The 27,784-nt window shown below is 46.3% G+C and overlaps 20 non-coding genes across 20 annotated transcripts; all 20 read left to right on the top strand.

The window, feature by feature from the left end:
* The first annotated feature begins 1,728 nt into the window (after positions 1 to 1,728).
* On the top strand, positions 1,729 to 1,802 carry TRNAN-GUU (transfer RNA asparagine (anticodon GUU)). The gene has a single exon. It is a non-coding gene; the product is annotated as a tRNA-Asn (tRNA).
* Positions 1,803 to 2,104: 302 nt separating this feature from the next.
* Positions 2,105 to 2,176, top strand: TRNAW-CCA (transfer RNA tryptophan (anticodon CCA)). The gene has a single exon. It is a non-coding gene; the product is annotated as a tRNA-Trp (tRNA).
* A 1,788-nt stretch (positions 2,177 to 3,964) lies between these two features.
* On the top strand, positions 3,965 to 4,038 carry TRNAN-GUU (transfer RNA asparagine (anticodon GUU)). The gene has a single exon. It is a non-coding gene; the product is annotated as a tRNA-Asn (tRNA).
* Positions 4,039 to 4,351: 313 nt separating this feature from the next.
* On the top strand, positions 4,352 to 4,423 carry TRNAW-CCA (transfer RNA tryptophan (anticodon CCA)). Its single transcript has one exon. It is a non-coding gene; the product is annotated as a tRNA-Trp (tRNA).
* A 2,567-nt stretch (positions 4,424 to 6,990) lies between these two features.
* On the top strand, positions 6,991 to 7,062 carry TRNAW-CCA (transfer RNA tryptophan (anticodon CCA)). The gene has a single exon. It is a non-coding gene; the product is annotated as a tRNA-Trp (tRNA).
* A 1,789-nt stretch (positions 7,063 to 8,851) lies between these two features.
* On the top strand, positions 8,852 to 8,925 carry TRNAN-GUU (transfer RNA asparagine (anticodon GUU)). Its single transcript has one exon. It is a non-coding gene; the product is annotated as a tRNA-Asn (tRNA).
* Positions 8,926 to 11,100: 2,175 nt separating this feature from the next.
* Positions 11,101 to 11,174, top strand: TRNAN-GUU (transfer RNA asparagine (anticodon GUU)). Its single transcript has one exon. It is a non-coding gene; the product is annotated as a tRNA-Asn (tRNA).
* Positions 11,175 to 11,487: 313 nt separating this feature from the next.
* TRNAW-CCA (transfer RNA tryptophan (anticodon CCA)) lies at positions 11,488 to 11,559 on the top strand. The gene has a single exon. It is a non-coding gene; the product is annotated as a tRNA-Trp (tRNA).
* A 1,790-nt stretch (positions 11,560 to 13,349) lies between these two features.
* On the top strand, positions 13,350 to 13,423 carry TRNAN-GUU (transfer RNA asparagine (anticodon GUU)). The gene has a single exon. It is a non-coding gene; the product is annotated as a tRNA-Asn (tRNA).
* Positions 13,424 to 15,598: 2,175 nt separating this feature from the next.
* Positions 15,599 to 15,672, top strand: TRNAN-GUU (transfer RNA asparagine (anticodon GUU)). Its single transcript has one exon. It is a non-coding gene; the product is annotated as a tRNA-Asn (tRNA).
* A 313-nt stretch (positions 15,673 to 15,985) lies between these two features.
* TRNAW-CCA (transfer RNA tryptophan (anticodon CCA)) lies at positions 15,986 to 16,057 on the top strand. The gene has a single exon. It is a non-coding gene; the product is annotated as a tRNA-Trp (tRNA).
* A 1,789-nt stretch (positions 16,058 to 17,846) lies between these two features.
* On the top strand, positions 17,847 to 17,920 carry TRNAN-GUU (transfer RNA asparagine (anticodon GUU)). Its single transcript has one exon. It is a non-coding gene; the product is annotated as a tRNA-Asn (tRNA).
* Positions 17,921 to 18,233: 313 nt separating this feature from the next.
* Positions 18,234 to 18,305, top strand: TRNAW-CCA (transfer RNA tryptophan (anticodon CCA)). The gene has a single exon. It is a non-coding gene; the product is annotated as a tRNA-Trp (tRNA).
* Positions 18,306 to 20,094: 1,789 nt separating this feature from the next.
* Positions 20,095 to 20,168, top strand: TRNAN-GUU (transfer RNA asparagine (anticodon GUU)). Its single transcript has one exon. It is a non-coding gene; the product is annotated as a tRNA-Asn (tRNA).
* A 313-nt stretch (positions 20,169 to 20,481) lies between these two features.
* TRNAW-CCA (transfer RNA tryptophan (anticodon CCA)) lies at positions 20,482 to 20,553 on the top strand. Its single transcript has one exon. It is a non-coding gene; the product is annotated as a tRNA-Trp (tRNA).
* A 1,789-nt stretch (positions 20,554 to 22,342) lies between these two features.
* TRNAN-GUU (transfer RNA asparagine (anticodon GUU)) lies at positions 22,343 to 22,416 on the top strand. Its single transcript has one exon. It is a non-coding gene; the product is annotated as a tRNA-Asn (tRNA).
* Positions 22,417 to 22,729: 313 nt separating this feature from the next.
* TRNAW-CCA (transfer RNA tryptophan (anticodon CCA)) lies at positions 22,730 to 22,801 on the top strand. The gene has a single exon. It is a non-coding gene; the product is annotated as a tRNA-Trp (tRNA).
* A 1,790-nt stretch (positions 22,802 to 24,591) lies between these two features.
* Positions 24,592 to 24,665, top strand: TRNAN-GUU (transfer RNA asparagine (anticodon GUU)). The gene has a single exon. It is a non-coding gene; the product is annotated as a tRNA-Asn (tRNA).
* A 313-nt stretch (positions 24,666 to 24,978) lies between these two features.
* On the top strand, positions 24,979 to 25,050 carry TRNAW-CCA (transfer RNA tryptophan (anticodon CCA)). The gene has a single exon. It is a non-coding gene; the product is annotated as a tRNA-Trp (tRNA).
* A 2,176-nt stretch (positions 25,051 to 27,226) lies between these two features.
* Positions 27,227 to 27,298, top strand: TRNAW-CCA (transfer RNA tryptophan (anticodon CCA)). Its single transcript has one exon. It is a non-coding gene; the product is annotated as a tRNA-Trp (tRNA).
* Positions 27,299 to 27,784: the final 486 nt, after the last annotated feature.

The following is a 27,784-nucleotide window of genomic DNA, read 5'->3' as shown; positions in this document are numbered from 1 at the left end:
CTGCATCTTTGTGCTCTGGGCCTAGTTGTTCTGGCGTTTCGAATGTAAACTTTGCAGCAGGGAAGTATCATATTGACAGACACCCATGAAGGACATGGTCAACCTTTAAAGCAGGCCAATCTCTATGTTTTACTGGATGCAGCAGAAGTATTTCCTCTTTACCATCTCTTCAAGTGGGCCTGACTGATGTGCTGTTTTGTGTACGCTACGTGGGCTTTGTAAAGCATACCTCTGCCATTTGCATGGCCTCCTAGCGCTGTCAATATTTTCGTGTAATCGCTGAATGCTGCACTGTCCTGGGAACTCTAGGTGTGACTAAAGGATACATGCTGGGGCCCCGAAAGGGGGTCGGCAGTCTAGTGGCAATGCCCATCACTTTGCAGTTTGGGTTTGTGAGTTCAGGTACCGGTCTGGTGTCGGAAACCTGTAAGCGCCCTCCCAATCAACTGTCGGTCCTGGATTGTGAGGATTTCCCCTTATACTGGTCTCAGTAGACACATTTCCATTTTACTTTTTCACTCTCGCATTGCCTATTTCTCTCTCTCTCATAGATACATTATAGATAAGAGAGCCATTGTCAGCGAGAGGGCTTCACAGCACCTTCCCCCATTTCCCTAAGTGCATTGCAAGGGGCTCTGGGAGGCGTGCACATTTGTCTGAAACACAAAGATCCACTGGCAATAACAAGCGTAGGACCCTAGTTCGCATTTCTTAGAATTTGAGGTGGCACTCAGAGTTGTCTCGGGCGTGACAGTACCTTACATAGGAGATGTGCTAATCCCCAAACCCTCTTCCTTTGTCCCACTAATCTGTCCTAGGGCCTCTAGCAAGTTGTTTTCTGAAACAAAGCTTACCTGAACATCCTGTAAAATTGGTAACTTTTCAGTAGCAGTACAGTGCAGTATATAGCATTCCTGTTGCGCACAGCATCTAGATCCAAAAATTGCTTATTCTACCCCAGAAATTAGAATTCACCCAGTCAAACAGAGGGATCTATAAAGAGCATGGCAAGTAGTTAACATAAGCTACTTCCCCCAAGTTCTCTTGGTGCACTCTGCTGCCCTCTTTTAACAGAAGAATGCAACTGCAGGTCTTGCTTCTCAGCAAGGTACCTACATATAGAAACCTTGGTGCACTCTTGCTAAATCTGCTGGAATGTGTCTTCTATTGTGCCCAAGGTGGTTGTGTATTTGGGGACTCAGGGAAGCAAGGGAGCAGTCTAATGTACTGCAGTGCTAAGAGAGGCATGCCTTTTTCAGAAAAAAGTTCAGGTTTTCTGCCAATCAGAAAAAAATAGCAATGCAATCAGGATAAAGGCAGAAAACACATGTCAGTGAGTCTCTGTGGCGCAATTGGTTAGCGCGTTCGGCTGTTAACCGAAAAGACGCTGCTGTTTTTGGCACAAAGACACAGAGTGTTCCACTTAGTAATCCTGAGTCATTTCTCCCGTGTTCTCTGGGTTCAGCCTACTGTCCCCTTTTAACACAAGTGCGCAACTGTGGCTTTCTCCTCATAGCAAGTTATGCCTACACAGAGGACATTTGGTGCACTGTTGATGGGCTCTGTCCTCTACTAAATCCCCTGTGTTTGTGGATTAGGGGAGGTAGGGAAGTGCTTGATACCCTGATTTGCTGTGGGAAATAGAGCTATTTTAGAAATGTTTTCAGGTTGCCTGGGAAGCATAAGCAAACAGCACACCAATCAGGCCCCAGTGTAAGCACTGCATGAGTCTCTGTGGCGCAATCGGTTAGCGCGTCCGGCTGTTAACCGAAAGGTTGGTGGTTCAAGCCCACCCAGGGACGATGCATTTCGGCTCAAAAATTCAGCTTGACCAACTATGAACTTCTGTTTACCTCTCGCAGGTCTCGTCTGCTGACGTCCAATAAACTGCAAGCAATTCTTCTCGCTTGCTTTAGTTTTTCAAAACTTGCCATTCAATTCATAAACATCAAGACTTCATGGGAAGGGTTTGGCTGCAGCGTGTACTGATGCACAGAAGGAAGCTATCCTAGCCAGTCTACTTAAAGAAGCAATGAGGCTCTGCAGGTGCATGTACGTCTCCTACCTTTATTCTGTCATCAGACACACCAGGTGGACTGCAAAGGACCTCGTGGCGCAATGGTAGCGCGTCTGACTCCAGATCGGAAGGTTGCGTGTTCAAATCACGTCGGGGTCATGTTCGCTTTTCCCACTCTGAAATACAAAATTGCTCTTCAGTATCTCGGTATTTCAACCTGACTGCATCTTTGTGCTCTGGGCCTAGTTGTTCTGGCGTTTCGAATGTAAGCTTTGCAGCAGGGAAGTATCATATTGACAGACACCCATGAAGGACATGGTCAACCTTTAAAGCAGGCCAATCTCTATGTTTTACTGGATGCAGCAGAAGTATTTCCTCTTTACCATCTCTTCAAGTGGTCCTGACTGATGTGCTGTTTTGTGCACGCTACGTGGGCTTTGTAAAGCATACCTCTGCCATTTGCATGGCCTCCTAGCGCTGTCAATATTTTCGTGTAATCGCTGAATGCTGCACTGTCCTGGGAACTCTAGGTGTGACTAAAGGATATATGCTGGGGCCCCGAAAGGGGGTTGGCAGTCTAGTGGCAATGCCCATCACTTTGTAGTTTGGGTTTGTGAGTTCAGGTACCGGTCTGGTGTCGGAAACCTGTAAGCGCCCTCCCAATCAACTGTCGGTCCTGGATTGTGAGGATTTCCCCTTATACTGGTCTCAGTAGACACATTTCCATTTTACTTTTTCACTCTCGCATTGCCTATTTCTCTCTCTCTCATAGGTACATTATAGACAAGAGAGCCATTGTCAGCGAGAGGGCTTCACAGCACCTTCCCCCATTTCCCTAAGTGCATTGCAAGGGGCTCTGGGAGGCGTGCACATTTGTCTGAAACACAAAGATCCACTGGCAATAAAAAGCGTAGGACCCTAGTTCGCATTTCTTAGAATTTGAGGTGGCACTCAGAGTTGTCTCGGGCGTGACTCTACCTTACATAGGGATGTGCTAATCCCCAAACCCTCTTCCTTTGTCCCAGTAATCTGTCCTAGGGCCTCTAGCAAGTTGTTTTCTGAAACAAAGCTTACCTGAACATCCTGTAAAATTGGTAACTTTTCAGTAGCAGTACAGTGCAGTATATAGCATTCCTGTTGCGCACAGCATCTAGATCCAAAAATTGCTTATTCTACCCCAGAAATTAGAATTCACACAGTCAAACAGAGGGATCTATAAAGAGCATGGCAAGTAGTTAACATAAGCTACTTCCCCCAAGTTCTCTTGGTGCACTCTGCTGCCCTCTTTTAACAGAAGAATGCAACTGCAGGTCTTGCTTCTCAGCAAGGTACCTACATATAGAAACCTTGGTGCACTCTTGCTAAATCTGCTGGAATGTGTCTTCTATTGTGCCCAAGGTGGTTGTGCATTTGGGGACTCAGGGAAGCAAGGGAGCAGTCTAATGCACTGCAGTGCTAAGAAAGGCATTCCTTTTTCAGAAAAAAGTTCAGGTTTTCTGCCAATCAGAAAAAAATAACAATGCAATCAGGATAAAGGCAGAAAACACATGTCAGTGAGTCTCTGTGGCGCAATTGGTTAGCGCGTTCGGCTGTTAACCGAAAAGACGCTGCTGTTTTTGGCACAAAGACACAGAGTGTTCCACTTAGTAATCCTGAGTCATTTCTCCCGTGTTCTCTGGGTTCAGCCTACTGTCCCCTTTTAACACAAGTGCGCAACTGTGGCTTTCTCCTCATAGCAAGTTATGCCTACACAGAGGAAATTTGGTGCACTGTTGATGGGCTCTGTCCTCTACTAAATCCCCTGTGTTTGTGGATTAGGGGAGGTAGGGAAGTGCTTGATACCCTGATTTGCTGTGGGAAATAGAGCTATTTTAGAAATATTTTCAGGTTGCCTGGGAAGCATAAGCAAACAGCACACCAACCAGGCCCAGTGTAAGCACTGCATGAGTCTCTGTGGCGCAATCGGTTAGCGCGTTCGGCTGTTAATCGAAAGGTTGGTGGTTCAAGCCCACCCAGGGACGATGCATTTTGGCTCAAAAATTCAGCATGACCAACTATGAACTTCTGTTTACCTCTCGCAGGTCTCGTCTGCTGACGTCCAAAAAATCCAATAAACTGCAAGCAATTCTTCTCGCTTGCTTTAGTTTTTCAAAACTTGCCATTCAATTCATAAACATCAAGACTTCATGGGAAGGGTTTGGCTGCAGCGTGTACTGATGCACAGAAGGAAGCTATCCTAGCCAGTCTACTTAAAGAAGCAATGAGGCTCTGCAGGTGCATGTACGTCTCCTACCTTTATTCTGTCATCAGACACACCAGGTGGACTGCCACAAGGACCTCGTGGCGCAATGGTAGCGCGTCTGACTCCAGATCAGAAGGTTGCGTGTTCAAATCACGTCGGGGTCATATTTGCTTTTCCCACTCTGAAATATAAAATTGCTCTTCAGTATCTCGTTATTTCAACCTGACTGCATCTTTGTGCTCTGGGCCTAGTTGTTCTGGCGTTTCGAATGTAAGCTTTGCAGCAGGGAAGTATCATATTGACAGACACCCATGAAGGACATGGTCAAGCTTTAAAGCAGGCCAATCTCTATGTTTTACTGGATGCAGCAGAAGTATTTCCTCTTTACCATCTCTTCAAGTGGGCCTGACTGATGTGCTGTTTTGTGCACGCTACGTGGGCTTTGTAAAGCGTACCTCTGCCATTTGCATGGCCTCCTAGCGCTGTCAATATTTTCGTGTAATCGCTGAATGCTGCACTGTCCTGGGAACTCTAGGTGTGACTAAAGGATATATACTGGGGCCCCGAAAGGGGGTCGGCAGTCTAGTGGTAATGCCCATCACTTTGCAGTTTGGGTTTGTGAGTTCAGGTACCGGTCTGGTGTCGGAAACCTGTAAGCGCCCTCCCAATCAACTGTCGGTCCTGGATTGTGAGGATTTCCCCTTATACTGGTCTCAGTAGACACATTTCCATTTTACTTTTTCACTCTCGCATTGCCTATTTCTCTCTCTCTCATAGATACATTATAGACAAGAGAGACATTGTCAGCGAGAGGGCTTCACAGCACCTTCCCCCCTTTCCCTAAGTGCATTGCAAGGGGCTCTGGGAGGCGTGCACATTTGTCTGAAACACAAAGATCCACTGGCAATAAAAAGCGTAGGTCCCTAGTTTGCATTTCTTAGAATTTGAGGTGACACTCAGAGTTGTCTCGGGCGTGACTGTACCTTTCATAGGAGATGTGCTAATCCCCAAACCCTCTTCCTTTGTCCCAGTAATCTGTCTTAGTGTCTCTAGCAAGTTGTTTTCTGAAACAAAGCTTACCTGAACATCCTGTAAACTTGGTAACTTTTCAGTAGCAGTACAGTGCAGTATATAGCATTCCTGTTGCGCACAGCATCTAGATCCAAAAATTGCTTACTCTACCCAGAAATTAGAATTCACCCAGTCAAACAGAGGGATCTATAAAGAGCATGGCAAGTAGTTAACATAAGCTACTTCCCCCAAGTTCTCTTGGTGCACTCTGCTGCCCTCTTTTAACAGAAGAATGCAACTGCAGGTCTTGCTTCTCAGCAAGGTACCTACATATAGAATCCTTGGTGCACTCTTGCTAAATCTGCTGGAATGTGTCTTCTATTGTGCCCAAGGTGGTTGTGTATTTGGGGACTCAGGGAAGCAAGGGAGCAGTCTAATGCACTGCAGTGCTAAGAGAGGCATGCCTTTTTCAGAAACAAGTTCAGGTTTTCTGCCAATCAGAAAAAAATAGCAATGCAATCAGGCCAAAGGCAGAACACACATGCCAGTGAGTCTCTGTGGCGCAATTGGTTAGCGCGTTCGGCTGTTAACCGAAAAGACGCTGCTGTTTTTGGCACAAAGACACAGAGTGTTCCACTCAGTAAACCTGAGTCATTTCTCCCGTGTTCTCTGGGTTCAGCCTACTGTCCCCTTTTAACACAAGTGCGCAACTGTGGCTTTCTCCTCATAGCAAGTTATGCCTATACAGAGGACATTTGGTGCACTGTTGATGGGCTCTGTCCTCTACTAAATCCCCTGTGTTTGTGGATTAGGGGAGGTAGGGAAGTGCTTGATACCCTGATTTGCTGAGGGAAATAGAGCTATTTTAGAAATATTTTCAGGTTGCCTGGGAAGCATAAGCAAATAGCACACCAATCAGGCCCCTGTGTAAGAACTGCATGAGTCTCTGTGGCGCAATTGGTTAGCGCGTTCGGCTGTTAACCGAAAAGACGCTGCTGTTTTTGGCACAAAGACACAGAGTGTTCCACTTAGTAATCCTGAGTCATTTCTCCCGTGTTCTCTGGGTTCAGCCTACTGTCCCCTTTTAACACAAGTGCGCAACTGTGGCTTTCTCCTCATAGCAAGTTATGCCTACACAGAGGAAATTTGGTGCACTGTTGATGGGCTCTGTCCTCTACTAAATCCCCTGTGTTTGTGGATTAGGGGAGGTAGGGAAGTGCTTGATACCCTGATTTGCTGTGGGAAATAGAGCTATTTTAGAAATATTTTCAGGTTGCCTGGGAAGCATAAGCAAACAGCACACCAACCAGGCCCCAGTGTAAGCACTGCATGAGTCTCTGTGGCGCAATCGGTTAGCGCGTTCGGCTGTTAATCGAAAGGTTGGTGTTTCAAGCCCACCCAGGGACGATGCATTTTGGCTCAAAAATTCAGCATGACCAACTATGAACTTCTGTTTACCTCTCGCAGGTCTCGTCTGCTGACGTCCAAAAAATCCAATAAACTGCAAGCAATTCTTCTCGCTTGCTTTAGTTTTTCAAAACTTGCCATTCAATTCATAAACATCAAGACTTCATGGGAAGGGTTTAGCTGCAGCGTGTACTGATGCACAGAAGGAAGCTATCCTAGCCAGTCTACTTAAAGAAGCAATGAGGCTTTGCAGGTGCATGTACGTCTCCTACCTTTATTCTGTCATCAGACACACCAGGTGGACTGCCACAAAGACCTCGTGGCGCAATGGTAGCGCGTCTGACTCCAGATCAGACGGTTGCGTGTTCAAATCACGTCGGGGTCATATTTGCTTTTCCCACTCTGAAATATAAAATTGCTCTTCAGTATCTCGTTATTTCAACCTGACTGCATCTTTGTGCTCTGGGCCTAGTTGTTCTGGCGTTTCGAATGTAAGCTTTGCAGCAGGGAAGTATCATATTGACAGACACCCATGAAGGACATGGTCAACCTTTAAAGCAGGCCAATCTCTATGTTTTACTGGATGCAGCAGAAGTATTTCCTCTTTACCATCTCTTCAAGTGGGCCTGACTGATGTGCTGTTTTGTGCACGCTACGTGGGCTTTGTAAAGCATACCTCTGCCATTTGCATGGCCTCCTAGCGCTGTCAATATTTTCGTGTAATCGCTGAATGCTGCACTGTCCTGGGAAGTCTAAGTGTGACTAAAGGATATATACTGGGGCCCCGAAAGGGGGTCGGCAGTCTAGTGGCAATGCCCATCACTTTGCAGTTTGGGTTTGTGAGTTCAGGTACCGGTCTGGTGTCGGAAACCTGTAAGCGCCCTCCCAATCAACTGTCGGTCCTGGATTGTGAGGATTTCCCCTTATACTGGTCTCAGTAGACACATTTCCATTTTACTTTTTCACTCTCGCATTGCCTATTTCTCTCTCTCTCATAGATACATTATAGACAAGAGAGACATTGTCAGCGAGAGGGCTTCACAGCACCTTCCCCCATTTCCCTAAGTGCATTGCAAGGGGCTCTGGGAGGCGTGCACATTTGTCTGAAACACAAAGATCCACTGGCAATAAAAAGCGTAGGTCCCTAGTTTGCATTTCTTAGAATTTGAGGTGACACTCAGAGTTGTCTCGGGCGTGACTGTACCTTTCATAGGAGATGTGCTAATCCCCAAACCCTCTTCCTTTGTCCCAGTAATCTGTCTTAGTGTCTCTAGCAAGTTGTTTTCTGAAACAAAGCTTACCTGAACATCCTGTAAAATTGGTAACTTTTCAGTAGCAGTACAGTGCAGTATATAGCATTCCTGTTGCGCACAGCATCTAGATCCAAAAATTGCTTACTCTACCCAGAAATTAGAATTCACCCAGTCAAACAGAGGGATCTATAAAGAGCATGGCAAGTAGTTAACATAAGCTACTTCCCCCAAGTTCTCTTGGTGCACTCTGCTGCCCTCTTTTAACAGAAGAATGCAACTGCAGGTCTTGCTTCTCAGCAAGGTACCTACATATAGAATCCTTGGTGCACTCTTGCTAAATCTGCTGGAATGTGTCTTCTATTGTGCCCAAGGTGGTTGTGTATTTGGGGACTCAGGGAAGCAAGGGAGCAGTCTAATGCACTGCAGTGCTAAGAGAGGCATGCCTTTTTCAGAAACAAGTTCAGGTTTTCTGCCAATCAGAAAAAAATAGCAATGCAATCAGGCCAAAGGCAGAACACACATGCCAGTGAGTCTCTGTGGCGCAATTGGTTAGCGCGTTCGGCTGTTAACCGAAAAGACGCTGCTGTTTTTGGCACAAAGACACAGAGTGTTCCACTCAGTAAACCTGAGTCATTTCTCCCGTGTTCTCTGGGTTCAGCCTACTGTCCCCTTTTAACACAAGTGCGCAACTGTGGCTTTCTCCTCATAGCAAGTTATGCCTACACAGAGGGCATTTGGTGCACTGTTGATGGGCTCTGTCCTCTACTAAATCCCTTGTGTTTGTGGATTACGGGAGGTAGGGAAGTACTTCATACCCTGATTTGCTGTGGGAAATAGAGCTATTTTAGAAATATTTTCAGGTTGCCTGGGGAGCATAAGCAAATAGCACACCAATCAGGCCCCAGTGTAAGCACTGCATGAGTCTCTGTGGCGCAATCGGTTAGCGCGTTCGGCTGTTAACCGAAAGGTTGGTGGTTCAAGCCCACCCAGGGACGATGCATTTTGGCTCAAAAATTCAGCATGACCAACTATGAACTTCTGTTTACCTCTCGCAGGTCTCGTCTGCTGACGTCCAAAAAATCCAATAAACTGCAAGCAATTCTTCTCGCTTGCTTTAGTTTTTCAAAACTTGCCATTCAATTCATAAACATCAAGACTTCATGGGAAGGGTTTGGCTGCAGCGTGTTCTGATGCACAGAAGGAAGCTATCCTAGCCAGTCTACTTAAAGAAGCAATGAGGCTCTGCAGGTGCATGTACGTCTCCTACCTTTATTCTGTCATCAGACACACCAGGTGGATTGCCACAAGGACCTCGTGGCCCAATGGTAGCGCATCTGACTCCAGATCAGAAGGTTTCGTGTTCAAGTCACGTCGGGGTCATATTTGCTTTTCCCACTCTGAAATATAAAATTGCTCTTCAGTATCTCGTTATTTCAACCTGACTGCATCTTTGTGCTCTGGGCCTAGTTGTTCTGGCGTTTCGAATGTAAACTTTCCCGCAGGGAAGTATCATATTGACAGACACCCATGAAGGACATGGTCAACCTTTAAAGCAGGCCAATCTCTATGTTTTACTGGATGCAGCAGAAGTATTTCCTCTTTACCATCTCTTCAAGTGGGCCTGACTGATGTGCTGTTTTGTGCACGCTACGTGGGCTTTGTAAAGCATACCTCTGCCATTTGCATGGCCTCCTAGCGCTGTCAATATTTTCGTGTAATCGCTGAATGCTGCACTGTCCTGGGAACTCTAGGTGTGACTAAACGATATATGCTGGGGCCCCGAAAGGGGGTCGGCAGTCTAGTGGCAATGCCCATCACTTTGCAGTTTGGGTTTGTGAGTTCAGGTACCGGTCTGGTGTCAGAAAACTGTAAGCGCCCTCCCAATCAACTGTCGGTCCTGGATTGTGAGGATTTCCCCTTATACTGGTCTCAGTAGACACATTTCCATTTTACTTTTTCACTCTCGCATTGCCTATTTCTCTCTCTCTCATAGATACATTATAGACAAGAGAGACATTGTCAGCGAGAGGGTTGCACAGCACCTTCCCCCATTTCCCTAAGTGCATTGCAAGGGGCTCTGGGAGGCGTGCACATTAGTCTGAAACACAAAGATCCACTGGCAATAAAAAGCGTAGGACCCCAGTTCGCATTTCTTAGAATTTGAGGAGGCACTCAGAGTTGTCTCGGGCGTGACTGTACCTTTCATAGGAGATGTGCTAATCCCCAAACCCTCTTCCTTTGTCCCAGTAATCTGTCCTAGGACCTCTAGCAAGTTGTTTTCTGAAACAAAGCTTACCTGAACATCCTGTAAAATTGATAACTTTTCAGTAGCAGTACAGTGCAGTATATAGCATTCCTGTTGCGCACAGCATCTAGATCCAAAAATTGCTTATTCTACCCCAGAAATTAGAATTCACCCAGTCAAACAGAGGGATCTATAAAGAGCATGGCAAGTAGTTAACATAAGCTACTTCCCCCAAGTACTCTTGGTGCACTCTGCTGCCCTCTTTTAACAGAAGAATGCAACTGCAGGTCTTGCTTCTCAGCAAGGTACCTACATATAGAAACCTTGGTGCACTCTTGCTAAATCTGCTGGAATGTGTCTTCTATTGTGCCCAAGGTGGTTGTGTATTTGGGGACTCAGGGAAGCAAGGGAGCAGTCTAATGCACTGAAGTGCTAAGAGAGGCATGCCTTTTTCAGAAAAAAGTTCAGGTTTTCTGCCAATCAGAAAAAAATAGCAATGCAATCAGGCCAAAGGCAGAACACACATGCCAGTGAGTCTCTGTGGCGCAATTGGTTAGCGCGTTCGGCTGTTAACCGAAAAGACGCTGCTGTTTTTGGCACAAAGACACAGAGTGTTCCACTCAGTAAACCTGAGTCATTTCTCCCGTGTTCTCTCGGTTCAGCCTACTGTCCCCTTTTAACACAAGTGCGCAACTGTGGCTTTCTCCTCATAGCAAGTTATGCCTACACAGAGGACATTTGGTGCACTGTTGATGGGCTCTGTCCTCTACTAAATCCCCTATGTTAGTGGATTAGTGGAGGTAGGGAAGTGCTTGATACCCTGATTTGCTGTAGGAAATAGAGCTATTTTAGAAATATTTTCAGGTTGCCTGGGAAGCATAAGCAAACAGCACACCAATCAGGCCCCAGTGTAAGCACTGCATGAGTCTCTGTGGCGCAATCGGTTAGCGCGTTCGGCTGTTAACCGAAAGGTTGGTGGTTCAAGCCCACCCAGGGAAGATGCATTTTGGCTCAAAAATTCAGCATGACCAACTATGAACTTCTGTTTACCTCTCGCAGGTCTCGTCTGCTGACGTCCAAAAAATCCAATAAACTGCAAGCAATTCTTCTCGCTTGCTTTAGTTTTTCAAAACTTGCCATTCAATTCATAAACATCAAGACTTCATGGGAAGGGTTTGGCTGCAGCGTGTACTGATGCACAGAAGGAAGCTATCCTAGCCAGTCTACTTAAAGAAGCAATGAGGCTCTGCAGGTGCATGTACGTCTCCTACCTTTATTCTGTCATCAGACACACCAGGTGGACTGCCACAAGGACCTCGTGGCGCAATGGTAGCGCGTCTGACTCCAGATCAGAAGGTTGCGTGTTCAAATCACGTCGGGGTCATATTTGCTTTTCCCACTCTGAAATACAAAATTGCTCTTCAGTATCTCGTTATTTCAACCTGACTGCATCTTTGTGCTCTGGGCCTAGTTGTTCTGGCGTTTCGAATGTAAGCTTTGCAGCAGGGAAGTATCATATTGACAGACACCCATGAAGGACATGGTCAACCTTTAAAGCAGGCCAATCTCTATGTTTTACTGGATGCAGCAGAAGTATTTCCTCTTTACCATCTCTTCAAGTGGGCCTGACTGATGTGCTGTTTTGTGCACGCTACGTGGGCTTTGTAAAGCATACCTCTGCCATTTGCATGGCCTCCTAGCGCTGTCAATATTTTCGTGTAATCGCTGAATGCTGCACTGTCCTGGGAACTCTAGGTGTGACTAAAGGATATATGCTGGGGCCCCGAAAGGGGGTCGGCAGTCTAGTGGCAATGCCCATCACTTTGCAGTTTGGGTTTGTGAGTTCAGGTACCGGTCTGGTGTCGGAAACCTGTAAGCGCCCTCCCAATCAACTGTCGGTCCTGGATTGTGAGGATTTCCCCTTATACTGGTCTCAGTAGACACATTTCCATTTTACTTTTTCACTCTCGCATTGCCTATTTCTCTCTCTCTCATATATACATTATAGACAAGAGAGACATTGTCAGCGAGAGGGTTGCACAGCACCTTCCCCCATTTCCCTAAGTGCATTGCAAGGGGCTCTGGGAGGCGTGCACATTTGTCTGAAACACAAAGATCCACTGGCAATAAAAAGCGTAGGACCCCAGTTCGCATTTCTTAGAATTTGAGGAGGCACTCAGAGTTGTCTCGGGCGTGACTGTACCTTTCATAGGAGATGTGCTAATCCCCAAACCCTCTTCCTTTGTCCCAGTAATCTGTCCTAGGGCCTCTAGCAAGTTGTTTTCTGAAACAAAGCTTACCTGAACATCCTGTAAAATTGGTAACTTTTCAGTAGCAGTACAGTGCAGTATATAGCATTCCTGTTGCGCACAGCATCTAGATCCAAAAATTGCTTACTCTACCCCAGAAATTAGAATTCACCCAGTCAAACAGAGGGATCTATAAAGAGCATGGCAAGTAGTTAACATAAGCTACTTCCCCCAAGTTCTCTTGGTGCACTCTGCTGCCCTCTTTTAACAGAAGAATGCAACTGCAGGTCTTGCTTCTCAGCAAGGTACCTAAATATAGAATCCTTAGTGCACTCTTGCTAAATCTGCTGGAATGTGTCTTCTATTGTGCCCAAGGTGGTTGTGTATTTGGGGACTCAGGGAAGCAAGGGAGCAGTCTAATGCACTGCAGTGCTAAGAGAGGCATGCCTTTTTCAGAAAAAAGTTCAGGTTTTCTGCCAATCAGAAAAAAATAGCAATGCAATCAGGCCAAAGGCAGAACACACATGCCAGTGAGTCTCTGTGGCGCAATTGGTTAGCGCGTTCGGCTGTTAACCGAAAAGACGCTGCTGTTTTGGGCACAAAGACACAGAGTGTTCCACTCAGTAAACCTGAGTCATTTCTCCCGTGTTCTCTGGGTTCAGCCTACTGTCCCCTTTTAACACAAGTGCGCAACTGTGGCTTTCTCCTCATAGCAAGTTATGCCTACACAGAGGGCATTTGGTGCACTGTTGATGGGCTCTGTCCTCTACTAAATCCCCTGTGTTTGTGGATTACGGGAGGTAGGGAAGTGCTTGATACCCTGATTTGCTGTGGGAAATAGAGCTATTTTAGAAATATTTTCAGGTTGCCTGGGGAGCATAAGCAAACAGCACACCAATCAGGCCCCAGTGTAAGCACTGCATGAGTCTCTGTGGCGCAATCGGTTAGCGCGTTCGGCTGTTAACCGAAAGGTTGGTGGTTCAAGCCCACCCAGGGACGGTGCATTTTGGCTCAAAAATTCAGCGTGACCAACTATGGACTTCTGTTTACCTCTCGCAGGTCTCGTCTGCTGACGTCCAAAAAATCCAATAAACTGCAAGCAATTCTTCTTGCTTGCTTTAGTTTTTCAAAACTTGCCATTCAATTCATAAACATCAAGACTTCATGGGAAGGGTTTGGCTGCAGCGTGTACTGATGCACAGAAGGAAGCTATCCTAGCCAGTCTACTTAAAGAAGCAATGAGGCTCTGCAGGTGCATGTACGTCTCCTACCTTTATTCTGTCATCAGACACACCAGGTGAACTGCCGCAAGGACCTCGTGGCGCAATGGTAGCGCGTCTGACTCCAGATCAGAAGGTTTCGTGTTCAAATCACGTCAGGGGCATATTTGCTTTTCCCACTCTGAAATACAAAATTGCTCTTCAGTATTTCGTTATTTCAACCTGACTGCATCTTTGTGCTCTGGGCCTAGTTGTTCTGGCGTTTCGAATGTAAGCTTTGCAGCAGGGAAGTATCATATTGACAGACACCCATGAAGGACATGGTCAACCTTTAAAGCAGGCCAATCTCTATGTTTTACTGGATGCAGCAGAAGTATTTCCTCCTTACCATCTCTTCAAGTGGGTCTGACTGATGTGCTGTTTTGTGCACGCTACGTGGGCTTTGTAAAGCATACCTCTGCCATTTGCATGGCCTCCTAGCGCTGTCAATATTTTCGTGTAATCGCTGAATGCTGAACTGTCCTGGGAACTCTAGGTGTGACTAAAGGATATATGCTGGGGCCCCGAAAGGGGGTCGGCAGTCTAGTGGCAATGCCCATCACTTTGCAGTTTGGGTTTGTGAGTTCAGGTACCGGTCTGGTGTCGGAAACCTGTAAGCGCCCTCCCAATCAACTGTCGGTCCTGGATTGTGAGGATTTCCCCTTATACTGGTCTCAGTAGACACATTTCCATTTTACTTTTTCACTCTCACATTGCCTATTTCTCTCTCTCTCATAGATACATTATAGACAAGAGAGACATTGTCAGCGAGAGGGTTGCACAGCACCTTCCCCCATTTCCCTAAGTGCATTGCAAGGGGCTCTGGGAGGCGTGCACATTTGTCTGAAACACAAAGATCCACTGGCAATAAAAAGCGTAGGACCCCAGTTCGCATTTCTTAGAATTTGAGGAGGCACTCAGAGTTGTCTCGGGCGTGACTGTACCTTTCATAGGAGATGTGCTAATCCCCAAACCCTCTTCCTTTGTCCCAGTAATCTGTCCTAGGGCCTCTAGCAAGTTGTTTTCTGAAACAAAGCTTACCTGAACATCCTGTAAAATTGGTAACTTTTCAGTAGCAGTACAGTGCAGTATATAGCATTCCTGTTGCGCACAGCATCTAGATCCAAAAATTGCTTACTCTACCCCAGAAATTAGAATTCACCCAGTCAAACAGAGGGATCTATAAAGAGCATGGCAAGTAGTTAACATAAGCTACTTCCCCCAAGTTCTCTTGGTGCACTCTGCTGCCCTCTTTTAACAGAAGAATGCAACTGCAGGTCTTGCTTCTCAGCAAGGTACCTACATATAGAAACCTTGGTGCACTCTTGCTAAATCTGCTGGAATGTGTCTTCTATTGTGCCCAAGGTGGTTGTGTATTTGGGGACTCAGGGAAGCAAGGGAGCAATCTAATGCACTGCAGTGCTACGAGAGGCATGCCTTTTTCAGAAAAAAGTTCAGGTTTTCTGCCAATCAGAAAAAAATAGCAATGCAATCAGGCCAAAGGCAGAACACACATGCCAGTGAGTCTCTGTGGCGCAATTGGTTAGCGCGTTCGGCTGTTAACCGAAAAGACGCTGCTGTTTTGGGCACAAAGACACAGAGTGTTCCACTCAGTAAACCTGAGTCATTTCTCCCGTGTTCTCTGGGTTCAGCCTACTGTCCCCTTTTAACACAAGTGCGCAACTGTGGCTTTCTCCTCATAGCAAGTTATGCCTACACAGAGGGCATTTGGTGCACTGTTGATGGGCTCTGTCCTCTACTAAATCCCCTGTGTTTGTGGATTACGGGAGGTAGGGAAGTACTTCATACCCGGATTTGCTGTGGGAAATAGAGCTATTTTAGAAATATTTTCAGGTTGCCTGGGGAGCATAAGCAAACAGCACACCAATCAGGCCCCAGTGTAGGCACTGCATGAGTCTCTGTGGCGCAATCGGTTAGCGCGTTCGGCTGTTAACCGAAAGGTTGGTGGTTCAAGCCCACCCAGGGACGATGCATTTTGGCTCAAAAATTCAGCATGACCAACTATGAACTTCTGTTTACCTCTCGCAGGTCTCGTCTGCTGACGTCCAAAAAATCCAATAAACTGCAAGCAATTCTTCTCGCTTGCTTTAGTTTTTCAAAACTTGCCATTCAATTCATAAACATCAAGACTTCATGGGAAGGGTTTGGCTGCAGCGTGTACTGATGAACAGAAGGAAGCTATCCTAGCCAGTCTACTTAAAGAAGCAATGAGGCTCTGCAGGTGCATGTACGTCTCCTACCTTTATTCTGTCATCAGACACACCAGGTGGATTGCCACAAGGACCTCGTGGCGCAATGGTAGCGCGTCTGACTCCAGATCAGAAGGTTGCGTGTTCAAATCACGTCGGGGTCATATTTGCTTTTCCCACTCTGAAATACAAAATTGCTCTTCAGTATCTCGTTATTTCAACCTGACTGCATCTTTGTGCTCTGGGCCTAGTTGTTCTGGCGTTTCGAATGTAAGCTTTGCAGCAGGGAAGTATCATATTGACAGACACCCATGAAGGACATGGTCAACCTTTAAAGCAGGCCAATCTCTATGTTTTACTGGATGCAGCAGAAGTATTTCCTCTTTACCATCTCTTCAAGTGGGCCTGACTGATGTCCTGTTTTGTGCACGCTACGTGGGCTTTGTAAAGCATACCTCTGCCATTTGCATGGCCTCCTAGCGCTGTCAATATTTTCGTGTAATCGCTGAATGCTGCACTGTCCTGGGAACTCTAGGTGTGACTAAAGGATATATGCTGAGGCCCGAAAGGGGGTCGGCAGTCTAGTGGCAATGCCCATCAGTTTGCAGTTTGGGTTTGTGAGTTCAGGTACCGGTCTGGTGTCAGAAAACTGTAAGCGCCCTCCCAATCAACTGTCGGTCCTGGATTGTGAGGATTTCCCCTTATACTGGTCTCAGTAGACACATTTCCATTTTACTTTTTCACTCTCGCATTGCCTATTTCTCTCTCTCTCATAGATACATTATAGACAAGAGAGACATTGTCAGCGAGAGGGTTGCACATCACCTTCCCCCATTTCCCTAAGTGCATTGCATGGGGCTCTGGGAGGCGTGCACATTTGTCTGAAACACAAAGATCCACTGGCAATAAAAGGCGTAGGACCCCAGTTCGCATTTCTTAGAATTTGAGGAGGCACTCAGAGTTGTCTCGGGCGTGACTGTACCTTTCATAGGAGATGTGCTAATCCCCAAACCCTCTTCCTTTGTCCCAGTAATCTGTCCTAGGGCCTCTAGCAAGTTGTTTTCTGAAACAAAGCTTACCTGAACATCCTGTAAAATTGGTAACTTTTCAGTAGCAGTACAGTGCAGTATATAGCATTCCTGTTGCGCACAGCATCTAGATCCAAAAATTGCTTACTCTACCCCAGAAATTAGAATTCACCCAGTCAAACAGAGGGATCTATAAAGAGCATGGCAAGTAGTTAACATAAGCTACTTCCCCCAAGTTCTCTTGGTGCACTCTGCTGCCCTCTTTTAACAGAAGAATGCAACTGCAGGTCTTGCTTCTCAGCAAGGTACCTACATATAGAAACCTTGGTGCACTCTTGCTAAATCTGCTGGAATGTGTCTTCTATTGTGCCCAAGGTGGTTGTGTATTTGGGGACTCAGGGAAGCAAGGGAGCAGTCTAATGCACTGCAGTGCTAAAAGAGGCATGCCTTTTTCAGAAAAAAGTTCAGGTTTTCTGCCAATCAGAAAAAAATAGCAATGCAATCAGGCCAAAGGCAGAACACACATGCCAGTGAGTCTCTGTGGCACAATTGGTTAGCGCGTTCGGCTGTTAACCGAAAAGACGCTGCTGTTTTTGGCACAAAGACACAGAGTGTTCCACTCAGTAAACCTGAGTCATTTCTCCCGTGTTCTCTGGGTTCAGCCTACTGTCCCCTTTTAACACAAGTGCGCAACTGTGGCTTTCTCCTCATAGCAAGTTATGCCTACACAGAGGACATTTGGTGCACTGTTGATGGGCTCTGTCCTCTACTAAATCCCCTGTGTTTGTGGATTAGGGGAGGTAGGGAAGTGCTTGATACCCTGATTTGCTGTGGGAAATAGAGCTATTTTAGAAATATTTTCAGGTTGCCTGGGAAGCATAAGCAAACAGCACACCAATCAGGCCCCAGTGTAAGCACTGCATGAGTCTCTGTGGCGCAATCGGTTAGCGCGTTCGGCTGTTAACCGAAAGGTTGGTGGTTCAAGCCCACCCAGGGACGATGCATTTTGGCTCAAAAATTCAGCATGACCAACTATGAACTTCTGTTTACCTCTCGCAGGTCTCGTCTGCTGACGTCCAAAAAATCCAATAAACTGCAAGCAATTCTTCTCGCTTGCTTTAGTTTTTCAAAACTTGCCATTCAATTCATAAACATCAAGACTTCATGGGAAGGGTTTGGCTGCAGCGTGTACTGATGCACAGAAGGAAGCTATCCTAGCCAGTCTACTTAAAGAAGCAATGAGGCTCTGCAGGTCCATGTACGTCTCCTACCTTTATTCTGTCATCAGACACACCAGGTGGACTGTCACAAGGACCTCGTGGCGCAATGGTAGCACGTCTGACTCCAGGTCAGAAGGTTGCGTGTTCAAATCACGTCGGGGTCATATTTGCTTTTCCCACTCTGAAATACAAAATTGCTCTTCAGTATCTCGTTTTTCAACCTGACTGCATCTTTGTGCTCTGGGCCTAGTTGTTCTGGCGTTTCGAATGTAAGCTTTGCAGCAGGGAAGTATCATATTGACAGACACCCATGAAGGACATGGTCAACCTTTAAAGCAGGCCAATCTCTATGTTTTACTGGATGCAGCAGAAGTATTTACTCTTTACCATCTCTTCAAGTGGGCCTGACTGATGTGCTGTTTTGTGCACGCTACGTGGGCTTTGTAAAGCATACCTCTGCCATTTGCATGGCCTCCTAGCGCTGTCAATATTTTCGTGTAATCGCTGAATGCTGCACTGTCCTGGGAACTCTAGGTTCGACTAAAGGATATATGCTGGGGCCCCGAAAGGGGGTCGGCAGTCTAGTGGCAATGGGCATCACTTTGCAGTTTGGGTTTGTGAGTTCAGGTACCGGTCTGGTGTCGGAAACCTGTAAGCGCCCTCCCAATCAACTGTCGGTCCTGGATTGTGAGGATTTCCCCTTATACTGGTCTCAGTAGACACATTTCCATTTTACTTTTTCACTCTCGCATTGCCTATTTCTCTCTCTCTCATAGATACATTATAGACAAGAGAGACATTGTCAGCGAGAGGGCTTCACAGCACCTTCCCCCATTTCCCTAAGTGCATTGCAAGGGGCTCTGGGAGGCGTGCACATTTGTCTGAAACACAAAGATCCACTGGCAATAAAAAGCGTAGGTCCCTAGTTTGCATTTCTTAGAATTTGAGGTGACACTCAGAGTTGTCTCGGGCGTGACTGTACCTTTCATAGGAGATGTGCTAATCCCCAAACCCTCTTCCTTTGTCCCAGTAATCTGTCTTAGTGCCTCTAGCAAGTTGTTTTCTGAAACAAAGCTTACCTGAACATCCTGTAAAATTGGTAACTTTTCAGTAGCAGTACAGTGCAGTATATAGCATTCCTGTTGCGCACAGCATCTAGATCCAAAAATTGCTTAATCTACCCCAGAAATTAGAATTCACCCAGTCAAACAGAGGGATCTATAAAGAGCATGGCAAGTAGTTAACATAAGCTACTTCCCCCAAGTTCTCTTGGTGCACTCTGCTGCCCTCTTTTAACAGAAGAATGCAACTGCAGGTCTTGCTTCTCAGCAAGGTACCTACATATAGAATCCTTGGTGCACTCTTGCTAAATCTGCTGGAATGTGTCTTCTATTGTGCCCAAGGTGGTTGTGTATTTGGGGACTCAGGGAAGCAAGGGAGCAGTCTAATGCACTGCAGTGCTAAGAGAGGCATGCCTTTTTCAGAAAAAAGTTCAGGTTTTCTGCCAATCAGAAAAAAATAGCAATGCAATCAGGCCAAAGGCAGAACACACATGCCAGTGAGTCTCTGTGGCGCAATTGGTAAGCGCGTTCGGCTGTTAACCGAAAAGACGCTGCTGTTTTTGGCACAAACACACAGAGTGTTCCACTCAGTAAACCTGAGTCATTTCTCCCGTGTTCTCTGGGTTCAGCCTACTGTCCCCTTTTAACACAAGTGCGCAACTGTGGCTTTCTCCTCATAGCAAGTTATGCCTATACAGAGGACATTTGGTGCACTGTTGATGGGCTCTGTCCTCTACTAAATCCCCTGTGTTTGTGGATTAGGGGAGGTAGGGAAGTGCTTGATACCCTGATTTGCTGAGGGAAATAGAGCTATTTTAGAAATATTTTCAGGTTGCCTGGGAAGCATAAGCAAACAGCACACCAATCAGGCCCCTGTGTAAGAACTGCATGAGTCTCTGTGGCGCAATCGGTTAGCGCGTTTGGCTGTTAACCGAAAGGTTGGTGGTTCAAGCCCACCCAGGGACGGTGCATTTTGGCTCAAAAATTCAGCGTGACCAACTATGGACTTCTGTTTACCTCTCGCAGGTCTCGTCTGCTGACGTCCAAAAAATCCAATAAACTGCAAGCAATTCTTCTCGCTTGCTTTAGTTTTTCAAAACTTGCCATTCAATTCATAAACATCAAGACTTCATGGGAAGGGTTTGGCTGCAGCGTGTACTGATGCACAGAAGGAAGCTATCCTAGCCAGTCTACTTAAAGAAGCAATGAGGCTCTGCAGGTGCATGTAAGTCTCCTACCTTTATTCTGTCATCAGACACACCAGGTGGATTGCCACAAGGACCTCGTGGCGCAATGGTAGCGCGTCTGACTCCAGATCAGAAGGTTTCGTGTTCAAATCACGTCGGGGGCATATTTGCTTTTCCCACTCTGAAATACAAAATTGCTCTTCAGTATCTCGTTATTTCAACCTGACTGCATCTTTGTGCTCTGGGCCTAGTTGTTCTGGCGTTTCGAATGTAAGCTTTGCAGCAGGGAAGTATCATATTGACAGACACCCATGAAGGACATGGTCAACCTTTAAAGCAGGCCAATCTCTATGTTTTACTGGATGCAGCAGAAGTATTTCCTCTTTACCATCTCTTCAAGTGGGCCAGACTGATGTGCTGTTTTGTGCACGCTACGTGGGCTTTGTAAAGCATACCTCTGCCATTTGCATGGCCTCCTAGCGCTGTCAATATTTTCGTGTAATCGCTGAATGCTGCACTGTCCTGGGAACTCTAGGTTCGACTAAAGGATATATGCTGGGGCCCCGAAAGGGGGTCGGCAGTCTAGTGGCAATGGGCATCACTTTGCAGTTTGGGTTTGTGAGTTCAGGTACCTGTCTGGTGTCAGAAAACTGTAAGCGCCCTCCAATCAACTGTCGGTCCTGGATTGTGAGGATTGCCCCTTATACTGGTCTCAGTAGACACATTTCCATTTTACTTTTTCACTCTCGCATTGCCTATTTCTCTCTCTCTCATAGATACATTATAGACAAGAGAGACATTGTCAGCGAGAGGGCTTCACAGCACCTTCCCCCATTTCCCTAAGTGCATTGCAAGGGGCTCTGGGAGGCGTGCACATTTGTCTGAAACACAAAGATCCACTGGCAATAAAAAGCGTAGGTCCCTAGTTTGCATTTCTTAGAATTTGAGGTGACACTCAGAGTTGTCTCGGGCGTGACTGTACCTTTCATAGGAGATGTGCTAATCCCCAAACCCTCTTCCTTTGTCCCAGTAATCTGTCTTAGTGCCTCTAGCAAGTTGTTTTCTGAAACAAAGCTTACCTGAACATCCTGTAAAATTGGTAACTTTTCAGTAGCAGTACAGTGCAGTATATAGCATTCCTGTTGCGCACAGCATCTAGATCCAAAAATTGCTTAATCTACCCCAGAAATTAGAATTCACCCAGTCAAACAGAGGGATCTATAAAGAGCATGGCAAGTAGTTAACATAAGCTACTTCCCCCAAGTTCTCTTGGTGCACTCTGCTGCCCTCTTTTAACAGAAGAATGCAACTGCAGGTCTTGCTTCTCAGCAAGGTACCTACATATAGAATCCTTGGTGCACTCTTGCTAAATCTGCTGGAATGTGTCTTCTATTGTGCCCAAGGTGGTTGTGTATTTGGGGACTCAGGGAAGCAAGGGAGCAGTCTAATGCACTGCAGTGCTAAGAGAGGCATGCCTTTTTCAGAAAAAAGTTCAGGTTTTCTGCCAATCAGAAAAAAATAGCAATGCAATCAGGCCAAAGGCAGAACACACATGCCAGTGAGTCTCTGTGGCGCAATTGGTTAGCGCGTTCGGCTGTTAACCGAAAAGACGCTGCTGTTTTTGGCACAAACACACAGAGTGTTCCACTCAGTAAACCTGAGTCATTTCTCCCGTGTTCTCTGGGTTCAGCCTACTGTCCCCTTTTAACACAAGTGCGCAACTGTGGCTTTCTCCTCATAGCAAGTTATGCCTATACAGAGGACATTTGGTGCACTGTTGATGGGCTCTGTCCTCTACTAAATCCCCTGTGTTTGTGGATTAGGGGAGGTAGGGAAGTGCTTGATACCCTGATTTGCTGTGGGAAATAGAGCTATTTTAGAAATATTTTCAGGTTGCCTGGGAAGCATAAGCAAACAGCACACCAATCAGGCCCCTGTGTAAGAACTGCATGAGTCTCTGTGGCGCAATCGGTTAGCGCGTTCGGCTGTTAACCGAAAGGTTGGTGGTTCAAGCCCACCCAGGGACGGTGCATTTTGGCTCAAAAATTCAGCGTGACCAACTATGGACTTCTGTTTACCTCTCGCAGGTCTCGTCTGCTGACGTCCAAAAAATCCAATAAACTGCAAGCAATTCTTCTCGCTTGCTTTAGTTTTTCAAAACTTGCCATTCAATTCATAAACATCAAGACTTCATGGGAAGGGTTTGGCTGCAGCGTGTACTGATGCACAGAAGGAAGCTATCCTAGCCAGTCTACTTAAAGAAGCAATGAGGCTCTGCAGGTGCATGTACGTCTCCTACCTTTATTCTGTCATCAGACTACCCAGGTGGACTGCCACAAGGACCTCGTGGCGCAATGGTAGCGCGTCTGACTCCAGATCAGAAGGTTTCGTGTTCAAATCACGTCGGGGGCATATTTGCTTTTCCCACTCTGAAATACAAAATTGCTCTTCAGTATCTCGTTATTTCAACCTGACTGCATCTTTGTGCTCTGGGCCTAGTTGTTCTGGCGTTTCGAATGTAAGCTTTGCAGCAGGGAAGTATCATATTGACAGACACCCATGAAGGACATGGTCAACCTTTAAAGCAGGACAATCTCTATGTTTTACTGGATGCAGCAGAAGTATTTCCTCCTTACCATCTCTTCAAGTGGGCCTGACTGATGTGCTGTTTTGTGCACGCTACGTGGGCTTTGTAAAGCATACCTCTGCCATTTGCATGGCCTCCTAGCGCTGTCAATATTTTCGTGTAATCGCTGAATGCTGCACTGTCCTGGGAACTCTAGGTGTGACTAAAGGATATATGCTGGGGCCCCGAAAGGGGGTCGGCAGTCTAGTGGCAATGCCCATCACTTTGCAGTTTGGGTTTGTGAGTTCAGGTACCGGTCTGGTGTCGGAAACCTGTAAGCGCCCTCCCAATCAACTGTCGGTCCTGGATTGTGAGGATTTCCCCTTATACTGGTCTCAGTAGACACATTTCCATTTTACTTTTTCACTCTCGCATTGCCTATTTCTCTCTCTCTCATAGATACATTATAGACAAGAGAGACATTGTCAGCGAGAGGGTTGCACAGCACCTTCCCCCATTTCCCTAAGTGCATTGCAAGGGGCTCTGGGAGGCGTGCACATTTGTCTGAAACACAAAGATCCACTGGCAATAAAAAGCGTAGGACCCCAGTTCGCATTTCTTAGAATTTGAGGAGGCACTCAGAGTTGTCTCGGGCGTGACTGTACCTTTCATAGGAGATGTGCTAATCCCCAAACCCTCTTCCTTTGTCCCAGTAATCTGTCCTAGGGCCTCTAGCAAGTTGTTTTCTGAAACAAAGCTTACCTGAACATCCTGTAAAATTGGTAACTTTTCAGTAGCAGTACAGTGCAGTATATAGCATTCCTGTTGCGCACAGCATCTAGATCCAAAAATTGCTTACTCTACCCCAGAAATTAGAATTCACCCAGTCAAATAGAGGGATCTATAAAGATCAAGGCAAGTAGTTAACATAAGCTACTTCCCCCAAGTTCTCTTGGTGCACTCTGCTGCCCTCTTTTAACAGAAGAATGCAACTGCAGGTCTTGCTTCTCAGCAAGGTACCTACATATAGAAACCTTGGTGCACTCTTGCTAAATCTGCTGGAATGTATCTTCTATTGTGCCCAAGGTGGTTGTGTATTTGGGGACTCAGGGAAGCAAGGGAGCAGTCTAATGCACTGCAGTGCTAAGAGAGGCATGCCTTTTTCAGAAAAAAGTTCAGGTTTTCTGCCAATCAGAAAAAAATAGCAATGCAATCAGGCCAAAGGCAGAACACACATGCCAGTGAGTCTCTGTGGCACAATTGGTTAGCGCGTTCGGCTGTTAACCGAAAAGACGCTGCTGTTTTTGGCACAAAGACACAGAGTGTTCCACTCAGTAAACCTGAGTCATTTCTCCCGTGTTCTCTGGGTTCAGCCTACTGTCCCCTTTTAACACAAGTGCGCAACTGTGGCTTTCTCCTCATAGCAAGTTATGCCTACACAGAGGACATTTGGTGCACTGTTGATTGGCTCTGTCCTCTACTAAATCCCCTGTGTTTGTGGATTAGGGGAGGTAGGGAAGTGCTTGATACCCTGATTTGCTGTGGGAAATAGAGCTATTTTAGAAATATTTTCAGGTTGCCTGGGAAGCATAAGCAAACAGCACACCAATCAGGCCCCAGTGTAAGCACTGCAGGAGTCTCTGTGGCGCAATCGGTTAGCGCGTTCGGCTGTTAACCGAAAGGTTGGTGGTTCAAGCCCACCCAGGGACGATGCATTTTTGCTCAAAAATTCAGCATGACCAACTATGAACTTCTGGTTACCTCTCGCAGGTCTCGTCTGCTGACGTCCAAAAAATCCAATAAACTGCAAGCAATTCTTCTCGCTTGCTTTAGTTTTTCAAAACTTGCCATTCAATTCATAAACATCAAGACTTCATGGGAAGGGTTTGGCTGCAGCATGTACTGATGCACAGAAGGAAGCTATCCTAGCCAGTCTACTTAAAGAAGCAATGAGGCTCTGCAGGTGCATGTACGTCTCCTACCTTTATTCTGTCATCAGACACACCAGGTGGACTGCCACAAGGACCTCGTGGCGCAATGGTAGCACGTCTGACTCCAGGTCAGAAGGTTGCGTGTTCAAATCACGTCGGGGTCATATTTGCTTTTCCCACTCTGAAATATAAAATTGCTCTTCAGTATCTCGTTATTTCAACCTGACTGCATCTTTGTGCTCTGGGCCTAGTTGTTCTGGCGTTTGGAATGTAAGCTTTGCAGCAGGGAAGTATCATATTGACAGACACCCATGAAGGACATGGTCAACCTTTAAAGCAGGCCAATCTCTATGTTTTACTGGATGCAGCAGAAGTATTTCCTCTTTACCATCTCTTCAAGTGGGCCTGACTGATGTGCTGTTTTGTGCACGCTACGTGGGCTTTGTAAAGCATACCTCTGCCATTTGCATGGCCTCCTAGCGCTGTCAATATTTTCGTGTAATCGCTGAATGCTGCACTGTCCTAAGAACTCTAGGTGTGACTAAAGGATATATGCTGGGGCCCCGAAAGGGGGTCGGCAGTCTAGTGGCAATGCCCATCACTTTGCAGTTTGGGTTTGTGAGTTCAGGTACCGGTCTGGTGTCGGAAACCTGTAAGCGCCCTCCCAATCAACTGTCGGTCCTGGATTGTGAGGATTTCCCCTTATACTGGTCTCAGTAGACACATTTCCATTTTACTTTTTCACTCTCGCATTGCCTATTTCTCTCTCTCTCATAGATACATTATAGACAAGAGAGACATTGTCAGCGAGAGGGTTGCACAGCACCTTCCCCCATTTCCCTAAGTGCATTGCAAGGGGCTCTGGGAGGCGTGCACATTTGTCTGAAACACAAAGATCCACTGGCAATAAAAAGCGTAGGACCCCAGTTCGCATTTCTTAGAATTTGAGGAGGCACACAGAGTTGTCTCGGGCGTGACTGTACCTTTCATAGGAGATGTGCTAATCCCCAAACCCTCTTCCTTTGTCCCAGTAATCTGTCTTAGTGCCTCTAGCAAGTTGTTTTCTGAAACAAAGCTTACCTGAACATCCTGTAAAATTGGTAACTTTTCAGTAGCAGTACAGTGCAGTATATAGCATTCCTGTTGCACACAGCATCTAGATCCAAAAATTGCTTACTCTACCCCAGAAATTAGAATTCACCCAGTCAAACAGAGGGATCTATAAAGATCATGGCAAGTAGTTAACATAAGCTACTTCCCCCAAGTTCTCTTGGTGCACTCTGCTGCCCTCTTTTAACAGAAGAATGCAACTGCAGGTCTTGCTTCTCAGCAAGGTACCTACATATAGAAACCTTGGTGCACTCTTGCTAAATCTGCTGGAATGTGTCTTCTATTGTGCCCAAGGTGGTTGTGTATTTGGGGACTCAGGGAAGCAAGGGAGCAGTCTAATGCACTGCAGTGCTAAGAGAGAAATGCCTTTTTCAGAAAAAAAGTTCAGGTTTTCTGCCAATCAGAAAAAAATAGCAATGCAATCAGGCCAAAGGCAGAACACACATGCCAGTGAGTCTCTGTGGCACAATTGGTTAGCGCGTTCGGCTGTTAACCGAAAAGACGCTGCTGTTTTTGGCACAAAGACACAGTGTTCCACTCAGTAAACCTGAGTCATTTCTCCCGTGTTCTCTGCGTTCAGCCTACTGTCCCCTTTTAACACAAGTGCGCAACTGTGGCTTTCTCCTCATAGCAAGTTATGCCTACACAGAGGACATTTGGTGCACTGTTGATGGGCTCTGTCCTCTACTAAATCCCCTGTGTTTGTGGATTAGGGGCGGTAGGGAAGTGCTTGATACCCTGATTTTCTGTGGGAAATAGAGCTATTTTAGAAATATTTTCAGGTTCCCTGGGAAGCATAAGCAAACAGCACACCAATCAGGCCCCAGTGTAAGCACTGCATGAGTCTCTGTGGCGCAATCGGTTAGCGCGTTCGGCTGTTAACCGAAAGGTTGGTAGTTCAAGCCCACCCAGGCACGATGCATTTTGGCTCAAAAATTCAGCATGACCAACTATGAACTTCTGTTTACCTCTCGCAGGTCTCGTCTGCTGACGTCCAAAAAATCCAATAAACTGTAAGCAATTCTTCTCGCTTGCTTTAGTTTTTCAAAACTCGCCATTTAATTCATAAACATCAAGACTTCATGGGAAGGGTTTGGCTGCAGCGTGTACTGATGCACAGAAGGAAGCTATCCTAGCCAGTCTACCTAAAGAAGCAATGAGGCTCTGCAGGTGCATGTACGTCTCCTACCTTTATTCTGTCATCAGACACACCAGGTGGATTGCCACAAGGACCTTGTGGCGCAATGGTAGCGCGTCTGACTCCAGATCAGAAGGTTTCGTGTTCAAATCACGTCGGGGTCATACTTCCTTTTCCCACTCTGAAATACAAAATTGCTCTTCAGTATCTCGTTATTTCAACCTGACTGCATCTTTGTGCTCTGGGCCTAGTTGTTCTGGCGTTTCGAATGTAAGCTTTGCAGCAGGGAAGTATCATATTGACAGACACCCATGAAGGACATGGTCAACCTTTAAAGCAGGCCAATCTCTATGTTTTACTGGATGCAGCAGAAGTATTTCCTCTTTACCATCTCTTCAAGTGGGCCTGACTGATGTGCTGTTTTGTGCACGCTACGTGGGCTTTGTAAAGCATACCTCTGCCATTTGCATGGCCTCCTAGCGCTGTCAATATTTTCGTGTAATCGCTGAATGCTGCACTGTCCTGGGAACTCTAGGTGTGACTAAAGGATATATGTTGGGGCCCCGAAAGGGGGTCGGCAGTCTAGTGGCAATGGGCATCACTTTGCAGTTTGGGTTTGTGAGTTCAGGTACCGGTCTGGTGTCAGAAAC

The sequence above is a fragment of the Ambystoma mexicanum genome, chromosome 11 (assembly GCF_040938575.1).
Source record: "Ambystoma mexicanum isolate Mex_15411 chromosome 11, UKY_AmexF1_1, whole genome shotgun sequence".
NCBI classification, from domain to species: Eukaryota; Metazoa; Chordata; class Amphibia; order Caudata; family Ambystomatidae; genus Ambystoma; species Ambystoma mexicanum.
The sequence above is the reverse complement of the archived record's forward strand: the minus strand, read 5'-3'. Positions and strand labels throughout refer to the sequence as shown.